Source organism: Dryobates pubescens, chromosome 9, assembly GCF_014839835.1.
Source record: "Dryobates pubescens isolate bDryPub1 chromosome 9, bDryPub1.pri, whole genome shotgun sequence".
NCBI lineage: Eukaryota > Metazoa > Chordata > Aves > Piciformes > Picidae > Dryobates > Dryobates pubescens.
In genome coordinates, this window is record NC_071620.1 from 35,682,913 (window position 1) to 35,698,064 (window position 15,152).

Below are 15,152 nucleotides of genomic sequence, written 5' to 3' on the forward strand. Positions count from 1 at the left end.
TGCCAGTACATGACAGAAGCATTTCACACAGAACCACAGAATGATGGGGGTTGGAATGGACCTCTGGAGATCCTCTACTTCAACCCTCCTGCTAAAGCAGGGTCACCTAGATCAGGGTGCCCAGGGTCCCATCCAGACAAATTTTGAACCTCTCTGGAGAAGGAGACTCTACACATTGGGCAGCCTCTTTCAGTGCTCTGTCACCTTCAAAGGAAAAAGGTTTTCTGTAGATTAGGTGGAACTTACTGTGTTCAAGTTTGTGTCTGCTGTTCCTTGTCCTGTCATCACTGGGCACCGCTTCAAAACTCAGGAACTTCACTGAGTTGAGGCAATTTCTCTTTTCTGGGTCTTGAAAGTGACTATTGACATTTCTGCAATAGCTCTAGGGAGACCAGGTGTAGAAGACTATGAGCTTGGAGGCAAAAATGGATCCAGGGCTAGTCTTCAGTTGTGATAGTTAATATTATGGAGAGATACTTCAATAGAGTATCAGACATCAGTGGTGCAATAAACTTTGTGAGGCATACTATATGACATGAAACCAAAATCACCTCTGCCTTCATAGACCTAGCAATTATGTTTCAATTTCTCTCCTGGGAGAAGGGGGTTACAGGTTTATAGTGGAAAAAAAGAGTTTCAAAAAGGAAAAGAACAACCTGAAAAGGAGAAAATGAGGAGGTGGCAGAAAGTTAAGGCTTATGGATGTGTTTTTTGGGGGAACTTTTTCTCCAGGTTCTGAACAGTGTATCTGAGTGCAAGAACAGAAGCCCAGGTGGTTCAGTGCAGGGAACTGATCACTCTACTCAACATCAAGGTCCCAAAGGAAATTACATTGGAAGAGAAGAGAGAAAGAGCTTTTTCACAGAATCATAGAATGGTGCAGGCTGGAAGAGACCTCCAAAGGTCATCTAGTCCAACCTCCCTGCAGGCAGGAGGGACATCCCCAACTAGACCAGTACCTCAGTAGTGCTATAATCCTGGTCCATTCTGTCCTGGAGAGGCTGCTCAGATGCTTAAGACTAAAAAACTATGATATTGTGGGTGATAACCTGCTGCTGCTTAGCTTGGAGAGGAGAAGACTTGAGAGAGGATCTTATTAGTGATGATCATCTAAGAGGTGGATGTCAAGTGGATGAATGCAAACTCTTTCCAGTGGTGTCTGGAGACAGGACAAAGGGCAACAGGCACAAACTGGAACACAGGAAGTTCCATCTGAACATAAGGAAAAACATTTTTTCTTTGAGGGTGACAGAACACTGAAACAGGCTGCCCAGAGAGGTTATGGACTCTCCTTCTCTGGAGAAATTAAAAAATCACCCGGAGACAACTGGGGAAACCTGCTCTGGGTGGCCCCACTTTAAGAGGGTGATTGGACTAGATGATCTTCAGAGGTCCCTATCAGACCCCACCATTCTGTGATTCTGTGGTCCCATGATGACAACAAGCAATTGCAAAAAAATGCCTTTGTTTAATAGCCAAAAATTAAGGCTTGGACTTTCCCCAAATGAGGAGCCTAGAACAAGTTACCAATGAACTGAGCACATCCTGCCTGGATTATGAAGATACTGCAACTAAAGCATCCCACCCATTTTTGCTCTTGGCTGACTTTCCCCTCCCAGACCATCTGGCCACAGCTAGGTCTCTCAGAGGGCTTCCAGGTTTGAATTTATTGTTCAAAGTAATAAACTTCTTTTGATACAATAAGGAACAGGAACGTGAGAAGTGTCAGGCTCTGGTGCCTGGCCCTGTTCATCTTCTCCAGCTTTACTACAGCCCCACATGCCTCTAGGTGGTGCCTCGCTTCAGATTTTAATGCCTGGAGCTGAGGAGCAGTCGCTTCAGTTTGGGTTTTTCCCGGTGCCAGCAGCCACATCACTCACCATGCCTCTCACAGGGTGGCAGAGGGGGCAAAGCAGGCAGTCCTGCTGAGCCCTTTTCACCGAAGTATTGCAAGAAAAGTGTATTTGCTTGAGGCACAGGAGTCACTGCTAGAACTAGAGGGATTTCACACAGCAACAGCCACATCTACAGTTCATCCAAATGCCCCTTTGACTCTATCAACACCTAAGACACCTTCATTTAAAGCTGTTGTGGGTCAAGCCCCTAATCCTGAAGAACACCACCAGTTGCTTTGCTTTGAGGATGATGAAAAGCCCTGGAATTTGGAGAACTGATGTCTGTAAGAAGATGTAACCCTGTCTATACCATTCAGACTGGAGTGTTCAAAGAGAAAAATGAAATGAGCAGGCTGGTGGGTCATCAGTGGGAGCAGCTGCCTAGTTCTGTCCTGCTCTACAGCCTATTTTGCTAACCTGAGGGCCATGAAAATTGTATGTGTGTGGCAGAAGCAACTTTTGGAAACACATGTGGAGCAATGGATGCCTGTAGACAGTATAGAGCTGTTCCCTGTGTCCAGCTGTGAGGAAGGGCAATATAAGGGATTGGAATTGGATACACTTTGTCAGGTGTTGAGAAAGCAGTTTGTGGTATTTCTCTTTACATCTTTATGGTGAGGGACATCCACCAGGGAAGTTCATGGCCTTAGGATGCTCACAGCACAACACTTCATCATGTCTATTCCTTTTCCACTATGCTACTAGGAAACACAATGCATTCTCTGTTTTGAGGCAACCTGTTTGCTACCCATAGCCATGCAATGTCCACATCAGCCCTTAACACAACTGAGACACCCAACTCCCACCTGCTTTTGGTGTGTTTATATAAGTCCCCTTCACACTGGAGTAGCAGAGCTCCCTGTCTCCTGCCTTGGAAGGTGGGAGTTGTCTGGGAATGCTTGCTGTTTTCTTTCCTGCCATGCCTTCCTCTGGAGAGGAATGACCGTGTCCTGTATTTGGTATGGGGAGGAAGAATCTGCCCTTGGGCTTCCTCCTTGCCTCTACAGGTTTCCATGTATTTACATTTAAGGAGTGAGCAAAAGAGGAGATGATGTCACAGCTGGAGAGACATCTGAGGGGAGGGTCCTCATGCAAGTTATCCCTGATGCAGGGCATGCCCAGTGAGAGGAGAGGGAACATGTCTGACATGCACTGCTCTCCTGAACAGGATTAGCCCTTAGATTTGTTTTCTCAGATGATCCCATGCTGACTGCTTTGGGTGGATTTGGGCTGACTTCTCCACATCGAGTCCTCTGACCTTTTAATCCTTCTGAAATAATCTATTCCTCTTTCTTCCTCCATATCCCAGTTCCACCAGATCACCTTTTGTTGTTTTTGTCCTTGGACATGCTTTGAGAGCTTGTAGCAGCTTTTCTGGTGGGCTGGGTAATTAGCTGGCAGCCCTGGCTCCTTCCCACGGGGCTGTACCTGGGGCTATGCTTTCTTCAGGGCGCTGCTTGACAAGGGTATTAGACTTGCAATTTAAAAGTTTTTCAGGGCTAAATCCAAACTTAGGCTTTTATGATAAATAAACAGGAATATCCTGGACTTATTTTCCCTTATTTCAAGTTCTTCATCTCTCACTGCAGCTGGCAGACCCAAAGGATTGTGCAGTTCTAAAAGAGGAAGAAAAGAAACCTGAAAAAGAGAAAATTACAGCTTGTAACCAAGGTCAGATATAGTTGTGCAGCTCCTAAAGCTGCTGCAGTATGGTCACTGAAAGCTGTGCAAGGATGCCTTTTGCAGGCCTTGAATCAGCACACATAATTTTGAGTCCCTGAAGGAAGCAACCTAGCTAATGGCACACCCATGGGGAGGTTCAGTTGGCTTCATCCAGAGCCATGAGCACATGCTGTGTTTGCTCCCCAAGACGGGTAACATGCTTTGTCTCCAGCCAGGCCCTGCTGTCTCTTTGGCTTCCTCTGCCACAAGTGGCTGAAATAAGAGGATTGGAAGTGTCTCTTTAAAAGCATTTCACACTGGTGCAGGAGAGGAATAATTAGTCCATATTTATTTTTCTGGGCTTAGCTCTTTACACAGACAGATCAATATGCTTCCTTCTGCAGGTCATCTTCAAACTTGTGCGTGGAGATGCAGGCTCTTCTCAGAACATTGCTTGTTGTATTCAGGCAAGGCTTATAGTTATCTGAACTCCTTGGAAATGAACATTGCTTTCAAATTTAAGTATATACTAATTATTTTTTTTTCCTGCAGAAAGATGGCTTAGGAATATTGGAATTGGGAAAGTCTTTCCCCACCATCACTCACAACTGCACTATACAAAACCCAGTGACCCTGTGGTAGGCTGACTACCAGGTGTGAAAATATGCTGAGGTGTTCCCTTGGCTTTAGGTAAGAACACAGTGGCACTCCAGCAGCATTATGAGGACTGTCAGCTTTCTCCTGTTCTGTTGCAGGGAAAGTTTGTTGGTGAGGGAATGCATAGAAAGGAAGTTGAAAAGTTGAGGAGAGCAGCTGCACAGCTCTGTATTCACTGTGTGATGGTGCAAGAGCCAAACATGGAGGAGGAGGAAGGCAATACCCAATCCAAACCAAAAGAGAGACATTCACCCAAGGGAACAGAGGGGAGCAGAGTTATCTCAGCAGCTCATCCCACGGCTCTGCACAAGGATATAACTGCTGGACTTGAACAGGCATGGCTGTTCCCCTAAACAACACAGAAAGTTTGTCTGTTTTCCTTCTACAAATAAACTCTGCTAGGGTCACAGTTTCTGAGGACATTGCATCTCACACAGTTGTTTTCTGTGTGAGCAAAGGCAGCAGCTAGTTCTCATGCTCACTTGCATACCTGTAAAGGATGATGGCACAGGTCTATGGCAGTTATACTGCAGACCTGCTGTATTAAAGGTCTGGGCTTAATGACATATGATACAGTTAAATTCAGCATGGTAAATATCATCCTGATCACTTTTTGTATTTAAAGACAATAACTGAAAATTTGGCAAGCCTTTGAAGCTTGTACCTTGAAATCAAAACCCAGGAAGGGCTGAGGTGTCTTGAGAGTCTTCAGTGGGATCAGGAAACCAAAAAGGCACTTGAGATTTGGGGTCAAATCCGGCCCCAAAGGGTTGTCTTACCTTGCTCATCACCTTCCAGGGTCCAGGTGCTACTCTGCATCTCTTCCAATCCCATGTGCCTCCATTCACATCCCTTAGGTATCCTGCTCTAGTCTGGCTTTTTTGTTATGGGAAGGGTGTCATGCTACCACAGTCTCTTTCTGCATGCAGGGACAGCTATAATGGGTCAAATCAAAAGCCTCCAACATCCCAAGGCAGATTCCTAGGAAAGGGTGTAAGAACAGGGAAAGTAATAGATTGAGACAATCTCATGACTGAATGACTCAAAGGCTTCCTTAGCCAGATGTGGTGCCTTTGGAATATAGCAGCTATCCATGGATCCCTATTCTACTGAGTTATCCAGTTTACTGAAAATAGATGAATTTTAGTGATAAAAGATCTCACAGCAATTTTCTGTGGCTCAATTGTGTGAAGAAAATATATCTTTTAGTTCATTTCATATCTGCTGGCTAGTCACTGCTTTATGACCCATGAAGGATCCTTGCACATCTCCTTCCTGACACACAGGGCTTTATTGGGTCCTGCCACAGCCCCACTGTACTCAGACTGGTTTTCCATTCTTTTGTGCTGGTTTAAATCAGAAGTACCACAGTGAGTCTACAGAGGCTGAACAGGAAGCAGAAAGGAGAATATGGCTGTGTAGTTTCTTGGTGTACCCCTGCAATTTGGCCCTAAGTCTAACACAAGATATTTCCTTGTGTTATATCTGAAGCTATTTGGTGCCATTAGTAACAGAGTAATAACCCAGTGATCTTTTCTTTCCTGTCCAGAGGGAAAAGAAAACAGGGACCTGAATGCAAAATTCAATTTTCAACTTCATCAAGATATTGTATCTGGTTTGGATGTTTTCTGGGGCTTCAGTTTTAGAAGTTTCCACATTTATATCCCAAATGCCCATGCTCACCCAGAAATTCAATGAATTGAGGGAGAACGACTGGTCTCTGAGCAGCTGTTAGTTTGGTTTTGAGTGCTTCAGAGGATCTTATTAAAATAATAAATTTCCTTAGGAACTGCTACTGCAGCACTTTTATTTTTAATATATTTTTTTTTCAGGAGGGAAGTTATGCAAGGCCTGCTGGATGGTATCAGCACATCTGGACAGCTCTAGGGAGCTTTGAGGAAAGAGGAGACAGAAAAGAAATTCCAAAGTTTTCTCAGCTTGGGGCAGGTAGTGGGATTCTGGAGAGAGAACAACAAACTCTGCTAGCCCCAGGAGGGCCTTGCATGGCTTTCTGCTGTTTAAAAGGTCACTGAATTTGGCAGCCATCACAGAGAGCAAATAGCTGCTGATTGCCTCAGTGGGAAGGGCAAGGGCCAAGAAAATTCATCCATGATTCCAGCACTAAATGCTTGCTCCATAGCTACGGTTTGTATTTGTGCTCTCAGGGACATGTGGGGAGAGGATTAGTCCCTCCCCTTGCCTAAGGAAGAAGTATTGCACAACAGGCAGGTGCTGGATGCCTTGGAGCAGCTTCTGCTCAGTCCCGCTGACAGGAAAGCCAAGGGTTGCAGCATGCAGGCACAGCATGGAGCCTGCTGCAGCTCTTGCACCTCAGAACTACCACTTTGCAATTGTGTCCTCTGAGTGCCTCTAGGTGCAAGCCAGAGCAGCAGCTACTTGCTTTTTAGTTTAGACCCTTGAAGCATATAAGCATATCACCAGGTTCACAAGTCTCTGGGACCTGAGTGTGCATGTGTTATCCCCTTTGACCTTCTGGCAGATCTGCTCACTTCTAGAGTCATAGAATGGTTTGGGTTGAAAAGGACCTTTAAGGGTCATGTAGTCCAAACCCCCTGTAGTCAGCAAGGACCTCTTCAACTAGATCAGGTTGCTCAGAGCCCCATACAATCTAGCCTGGAATGTTTCTAGGGATGGGGCATCCACCACCTCTGGGGGCAACCTGTGCCAGTGTTTCACCATGCTCATTGAAGGAAACATTCCTGAAAAGGCTGCAGGGGAATAAAGCCATTTTGTTTTGGTTTAAGCTTCTGCACACATCTTCATGCTATAACTGTTTTTTTCAGTAATGAAACCTCTTAAAAACATAATTGGAGGTTAAATATTAATGGACAATCTGTGTCTTCACATGTAATTAAAAACACTGATATGAAACTGCTTCTGTCCAGAAAGTTCCTGAGCTTGGCTAAACTTTCAGGGGCTGGTCATTACTCTCAGCCTTGGAGTTGCTTAAATCACGTTGATTCATAATCCTCTGCAAGAGAAAAATCAATGCTGGAGTGCTCTGCTTGTATAACAGTGTGCATCACTGAGCCTGGAGTACCTCTTCAGTGAGATGGTACTAAGCAGTTAAAATATGTAGAGAGACTCTCCTGAATTCATTATGAATTGAGTTTCATCCTTTTAATATTCTTGCTTACAAAGAAATTCCTATATAACACACTGGCCTTTTTCTCTGCCAGTTCACCTATTTCTTGGTCCTTGGAGTTGTTCCTTGGTGCTCTCCTAGTGCAAGTTGATGGAGAAAATTACAGTGAAAACAACCTGTTGATCAGATCTGTATAAACGGTGTTGTATAAACTTGTGGTGGTTTAGGAGCTAGGTGCCTTTAAGAACCACAAAGTTACAGATCTCCAGGAGGTCCAGAGTGTCCAGGAGGTGGACCAGAAAGTGTATTTCATTCCCATAAGTCCTGCATCCCTATAAAACTGGCTGCAGATTCAGTTTTCTTCCCTTTTCCCCTGCCTCTCTCTTCCCAGGAGGATGCAGAGGCTGTTATCTGTTGCAGGGGAGGCCTGATTTCAGCCGTGGCAATGCTGCCAATTAGGCCTGGTGTAGCCTAATTGGGGGCTGGAGCTGCCAAGCTGAATTTTAGCTGTGTCACAGTGGTTTGCTATGGCATGAGAGAGGCATGATGGGGTTGGGATATGAAGGCCTGGGTTTGTTGGCCTGGTTTAAAGGGAGGTTTTTGGGAAGGTTTGGCTTAATGGGGTTCTGTGTTAAGCCCAGACTATGGATTTTGTGTATTTTACATACTTTGTACTGTTTTAGGTAGTTATGAATAGCATTTCCATTTAAACATTCCAATTCTATCCAATCCTTTTGTGTGAGCATTTTTCTTTTACCCCTTTTGGAAGAGGTAAAAGAGCATCTGTCCTACTCTAAACTGAGACAAAACTTGACATTAAGGTATCCACAGTTAGAAAAAGAAAGCAAATATCCTGTGCAATCATCAAAAGAAGTACCTGGTATCAGGCCTATCAGTGTGACAACAACCTGCCCCTTCTTCCTCCAGTGGCTTCAGCTGGCTTGGCCTGAACAAACAGGAGCTAGCTTCTCCCCTGTTTGTGGACTTAGAATCATAGCATGGTCCAGGCCAGAAGGGTCCTCCAAAGCTCGTCCAGTCTGGCCTCCCTGCAGTGAGCAGGGACATCCCCAACTAGATCAGGCTGCCCATGGCCTCCTCAAGCCTCACCCTGAGTATCTCCAGGGAAGAGGCTTCAAACACCTCCCTGGGTAACCTGTTGCAGTGTTCCACCATCCTCATAATGAAGAACTTCCTGATATCCAATCTACATCTGCTCTTTGAAGCCATTGCACCTCATCCTGTCACTGCAGGCCTTTGTGAACAGTCTCTCCCCATCCCTCCTGCAGGCCCCCTTCAGGTTCTGGAAGGCTGCACTTCCTCTGTTGTTTTCCAGGCAGCTTTCTGGGGATAAAGTGATATCACAGACTTTAGTAAAACTAATTTCATAATTTTGGAACAAATCTTTTCACTCACTACTTCGCAAAAGATTAGGAGTGAATGATGGTGAGTCATGGGCCCTCTTTAAAGAGTTAAGTGCATAGTTTGGGCCGTATCTCCATTTGTTAGGTCGTCTCAGTTTGTGCTGTCGCTGGAAGAGACTTCTACCAGAGGCATAGTTATTTTTTGCCAGTACAGCTTATCTCAGATGCATAACCTATACCTTAGAGCCCACACTCTACAGCCAAGCCTACTCCAGGTAATTTTTCTAGTGTAGCTGCATCACCCACTAGCCATGTCTCCTTGCAAACTCCATCCTTCACAAATCCATGTAGAAAGATATATAACATAGTCCTGATCTCCTGTTCTGCTTTTAAATTATACTCTGCCTCAATTTCCTAACAACCAGGAAGCTTATTCTTCTCAGGTTTTTTTGACACCTCAAAGAGTTGTACTTGATGTACACGTGGTTTATATGTATTCTGCGGGCTTAGGTCTCAGTTTGCTTATTTGTAGATGATTAAGTACAAAAATCAAGTAGCACATTTGTATGTAGCAAAACATGTTTTGGATGGGACTGATAAGCATATTTTCATGTGTTAATAGCAGTAAATATCTAGGGACTGCAAAAACCAAGAGTTCCAGTGGAAAATGTTTCAACAACAGATGATGAATCCTGCTAAAACAGTTTTTGTGCTTAAAATCATAATTAAAATGATTTTAGGCAAAGCTGCTAACATACTGGCAAAGCCACTGTCCTCTGAGACTGCCAGATGTTTTACTGTCACTTGAGCTGCAGTGTAGTGTGAAGACTGTATCTGTTCTCTGGATAAATGGTTTGTTGTGTTTTCTTCTATTCTCCCATCTTTACATCCAGCCATATCTTCCCTCTCCTTGACCTGGGATATCAGCCTGTGGCTTTCTATCCGGATCGCAGCTGCACAGAAACACTCACAGCTTTGAGAGGTATTGCTGAGAGTCCTACCAAAGGCTCTGCTTCTCCTTAAGGGGTGAGCTTCTGCAGAGGCAGGCATCTATCAGTGTGCTTTAGTAAGCAATGGTATGAGATAAAGTTTCCAGCTGGAGGGGAAGGAATGCTGCTTTTCCCATCCAAAAGTGTCTACCCACCCTAGGGACTGAGCAGTGTCTAAGGTCCGTTTCTGCTGACATTTTCTAACATACCAATGCTCTCCCAGGACGCAGGCAGAGGAAGCTTCCTGAGGCTTGGGGTTCTCCTCCATTCACAGGCAGTTCTTGGAAAAGCCCCAAAACCTTGGAAATTATACATGTGCTTCTCAAAACACGAGTCTTGATCCAGCATCCATTATTTGCACAGGAAACGATGTTCTTCTCTGCACTTCATTGTTACTCATGCAGACTACTCTCCTTTCCTCAGTCAATTTAATGCATCAGAAGTGATGACAACTTAGGCAAGCAGCCTTCCCAGTACATGGGATTTTTTTCTAAATAAGATATAAAGAGACATCATTTTAGGCCTCTGTTCTCTGGCAATTGCTCATGTGCTGCATTCTTAATGAGCAGGCTAGGGAGCTTTCCCCCACCTCTATCTTAATATAAAGGAAGTGTTTAACACAGCCTTTTCCTTTTCAGTGATGCATAAAGCAACACATTTGCTAATTAATACCCATGTCAGATTATTTTTATCATTGCAATTGGTCTCCCTGTGGAATTTGTTAACATGTTGCTGGCTATTTTCTTCCTTCACATGAAAATGAATCTACTGGGTATCACAGTGCTCAGTTATTATGACTTTTTTTTCCTATGAAAGACTTAAATTACATCTGAGAAATACAAATTACAGGGCCTAATGCTGCCCCTGAGATTTTAATTTAATACACAAAAGGAGCTGCTCACTCCCTGCTGAGGTCATTACATGAAAATATTTTTCCTAGCAAACAGAGTAATTGGGACCACTGGAGCTTGTTTCCCCCACCCCCCTCAAGCTAAAAGGATGGGTCAGTTTTGGCTGCCTCTAGTAGTTGATACATTTCCTGAGTGATCATGTCTAAGATGAGTTATGTTTCTGTACAGAACAAAGAACTCATGAGAGCTCCTGTTTATACCATAGGTGTTGCTCAGGACAGTGACCTCTCCTTTCACCATTACGACATGGAGGAAACCACTGAGGTCCAGGTCTCCATAAGCCTGAGTACCCAAACCATGATGCCAGCCTCCCATCCCTGTGCTACAAAACCCCTTCAAAAGGTAAATAATAATAATAATAAAAAAAGAGTGGGTCAGTGAAAAAGAGAGTGCTGTCCCAGGAGGCTGTCCATGACATAGGTTCCTGGAGGGATTCGTGGTGGTTGGCTGCCATTGAACAAAGTCATAGAGCCAATCCCATCTGCTTTTCCCTCATGACTGCTGTGCAGTGACCTAAACTTTAAGGCCAGGCAGCCCGAGGCAGATCCAGAAAGTCCTCATATGCTCCTTGAACTCCAGGACAAACAAACGTGTGCTGAGGTCATCCCCAAGTTATGGCAGCACGGGAGTCAGAGGGATGTTGGCAGGTCAGGCCATAGGGTCAGGGAAGATGATTCCACCAGAATCCTCAGTGACTCAGGTCCTGTGTGTGGTTAAAATTTAAATACTTGCATAAGTGGTTTACTGAACCCATGCCAGAAAGATCAGTGTCTTGCAGGACTGAACCCATTGATTCTCACTCTCTGAGAAGTGAGGGAGGAGCAGACAATCAGGAAACTAAACAGCTTTGGACTGTTTGATACAATGAGAAGGGCAAATTCCAAAGCTGAGGAACCCTCACGTGCTTTTGTAAGGACAAGAAACCCCAATACAAATGAAGTTCAAGGTTTCCATGCTGCAGCTGTGCTTGAGGCTGTGGTAACCATGACTTTGCATGGGTGCAGGATATTTTTGCATAACAGAGCAAGCCACAAAGAAGTTCTCCATCGTGCCCGTTTGTAAGCACAGATTACGTGTATTGCTAGTGTGAAATTCAGGCTCTGATTTCTAACTTGAGAAAAACTTTCCAAATACTCTTTTCCTCCTCAATCTCCTACTGAAGAACAAAGCACTCAGGAGACCGGGCAGCTAAGAGGCGTGCTCATTCCCCAAGTGCCACTAACCATCTTTAATAGAAACAGATGATAACAAGTATACTAAAAACAGGAATAAAAATAAGCCTCAAACAAAAGCAATGTACTTGCTGAACAAGGCTCTCAACCACACAGGTTTCTCCCAGTGGGGAGAGGCTCTGAGAACAAACAGACGACACTTGCTCATCATGTCACTTAACTGCACGGCTGAAAAGCACTCAGATCTGATGGGGATGGGGATGCCACCGTAAGACCCTCTGCAGAACAGAAACGCTGTGCAGCAATAAAGGCTTTCACAATGGCATAGATGGAACTACTATTTTCCCCCAGGGTTTTAGTCACTGAATTCTTTCAGGAGCCATTTAATTATTCTGTTTTATTTCTGTTCAATCTGTATAGGAAATCTTAGTAAAAGGACTGATCATTTTGACAAGGTTCCTCAGGGAAACCTCGAGAAAATAGCTGTAATTTCTTCCCCATATAACTCACAAAGAAAAACAGCAGAAGAAATAAAGGGGTAATAATAGAAAGGGGAAGATTATCTTTTAAAAGCAACTGCTTGATACCAATGCACAGTGATTGTATTGAATGTCATAAACATAGGTTTACAAGTGACATGGAGAAGGCTGAGGTTCTCAATGACTTCTTTACCTCAGCCTTCACTGGCAAGGGCTCCAGCCACACTCCCAGAATAATGGAAGATAATGGCAGGGGCTGGAAGAAGGAACTGCCCATTGTGAGTGAAGATCAGGTTTGTGACCATCTGAAGCACCTCAAAGTGTTCAAGTCCATGGGACCCGATGAGATACACTCGTGAGTGCTGAGGGAACTGGTGGATGAGGTTGCTAAACCGCTCTGTGTTATATTCCAAAAGTCTTGGCAGTTCAGGGAGGTTCCCACTGACTGGAAAAGGGGAAATATAACTCCCATTTTCAAAAAGGGAAAGAAGGATGACCCAGGGCAGTCAGTCTCACCTCTGTGCCCTGTAAGATCATGGAGCAGATCCTCTTGGAGGCACTGCTGATGCAGAAGAATAACAAAGAGGTGATTGTGTACAATCAGCATGGCTTCACCAAGGGCAAAACCTGATGGCCTTCCATGACAAGGTCACAACATTAATAGATGAAGGCTGAGCAATTGACATAATTTACCTGGACCTGAGCAAAGTCTTTGACACTGTGCCACACCACATCCTGGTCTCCAGGCTGGTGCAGTATGGGTTTGATGGATGGACTGTTCAGTGGATAAAGAATTGGCTTGATGGCTGCACCCAAAGGGTGGCTGTCAATGGGTCCATGTCCAAGGGGAGGCCAGTGACAAGTGGAGTCCCCCAGGGATCAGTACTGGGACCAGTCTTATTTAACATCTTTGTTGGTGACATGGACAGTGGCATTGAGAGCACCCTCAGCAAGTTTGCTGATGACATCAAGATGTGTTGCAGCAGACACGCTGGAGGGAAGGGAGGCCATCCAGAGGGACCTTGACAGGCTGGAGAGGTGGGCCCATGACAACCTAATGAGGTTCAACAAGACCAAATGCAAAGTCCTGCATCTGGGTCGGGGCAATCCCGAGCACTGATATAGGCTGGGCAGTGACTGGCTTTTCAGCAGCCCTGGAGAAAAGGAGCTGGGGGTGCTGGTGGATGAGAAGCTCAACATGAGCCACCAGTGTGCACTTGCAGCCCAGAAAGTCAACCACATCCTGGGCTGCATTAAGAGAAGCACAGCCAGCAGGTGGAGGGAGGAGATTCTCCCCCTCTGCTCCTCTCTGGTGAGACCCCACCTGGAGTACTGTGTCCGGTTCTGGAGCCCCTATTACAAGAGCGATATGGAGGTGCTGGAAGGTGTCCAGAGAAGGGCCACAAGGATGATTGGAGGGCTGGAGCTCCTCTCCTATGAGGACAGGCTGAAAGAGTTGGGGCTGTTCAGGCTGGAGAAGAGAAGGCTCCGTGGAGACCTAACTGTGGCCTTCCAGTATCTTAAGGGGGCCTACAAGAAAGCTGGGGAGGACTTTTTAGGGTGTCAGGTAATGATAGGCCTAGGGGGAATGGAACAAAAATAGAAATGGGTAGATTCAGATTGGATGTTAGGAAGAAGTTTTTCACCATGAGGGGGGTGAGACACTGGAACAGGTTGCCCAGGGAGGTGGGACAAGCCCCATCCCTGGAGGTTTTTAAGGCCAGGTTGGATGTGGCTCTGAGCAACCTGATCTGGTGTGAGGTGTCCCTACCCATGGCAGGGGGGTTGGAACTAGATGATCCTTGAGGTCACTAACAATTCTATGATTCTATGATACTTAGGGAAGACATGAGGAAATGTCATGAGCAAAGAGACTCTTACAGCTAAAATAAAATTAAGACTGGCATGCTGACCCTTGATCTCTTGACCCAAGTGGTCCCACCTTTTTTCCTATCCTCTGGCCACAGAGTAACAGAATCACAGAATGGTGGTGGCTGGAAGGGACCTCGGGGGAGCCTGAAGTCCAATCCATCTGCTAAAGCAGGTTCACCTAGAGCACAGGACCTAGGATCTAGATGCATAGGTTGCACAGGATCATGTCCAGGTGAATTTTGAATCTCTCTACCAAGAAGGAGACTCCACAACCTTCCTGGCCAGACACACTCCTGGCTCTGATGACACCTTCCATCTTCCAGGCATAAGGATGCTGATATTTTAAGCTTCTGCCTGCCACCAGTGGTGTTTTCTCACAGACCTGTTCCCATGCCCCTACTAACAGCTTTGTGTTACTGTCTGGGGGAAGCTGACTGGGGTTCCTGCTAAGCCTGGGAGACGTGCTACCCTCTGCTGGTGAAGGGGAAACCCCATCTGGCAGTTATTAATATCTTTTCTCACAGAAGAGCTTCCCTTACGCCTTCAGCACCAAGGTACACTCCATATTTTTAAACTGGTTAAGAGCCTGCAGTGGTCTCTACTGCAAAACAGAGCTCAGTCATATTTTGTCATCTATACTTGTTTGGATACTTCTGGGTCCTAAAGCTTCAAAGACTCATGTTGCTGAACTTCAGTGTCAGCAGCATTGAGTTGTCCCTTTGACCTGATACACTCCTAATTTTATGGTTTGTGATTGAGTTGGTGACCATTTCCCTGATATCTCAGTGGCACTGCTTGCAGTGTGTCAGGCACATAAATCATGGCAGGTTTCAGACTTGGACTTTAGAAGAGAAATTCTCCCCTAGAAAATCTGTTGAAAATAATCATCTGGGTCCAGCTCCTAGCAGGGGATAGTGGTGACAGAGAGCTTTGAGAGAGACAGAGAGCTCAGTGTCCAACACATATACCTTTAGGTGACACATCATTCCCCCTGCCAGGCAACCAGCCACAGACTGGGATCTTAAAAGTAAACTCCCATCCCATAAGT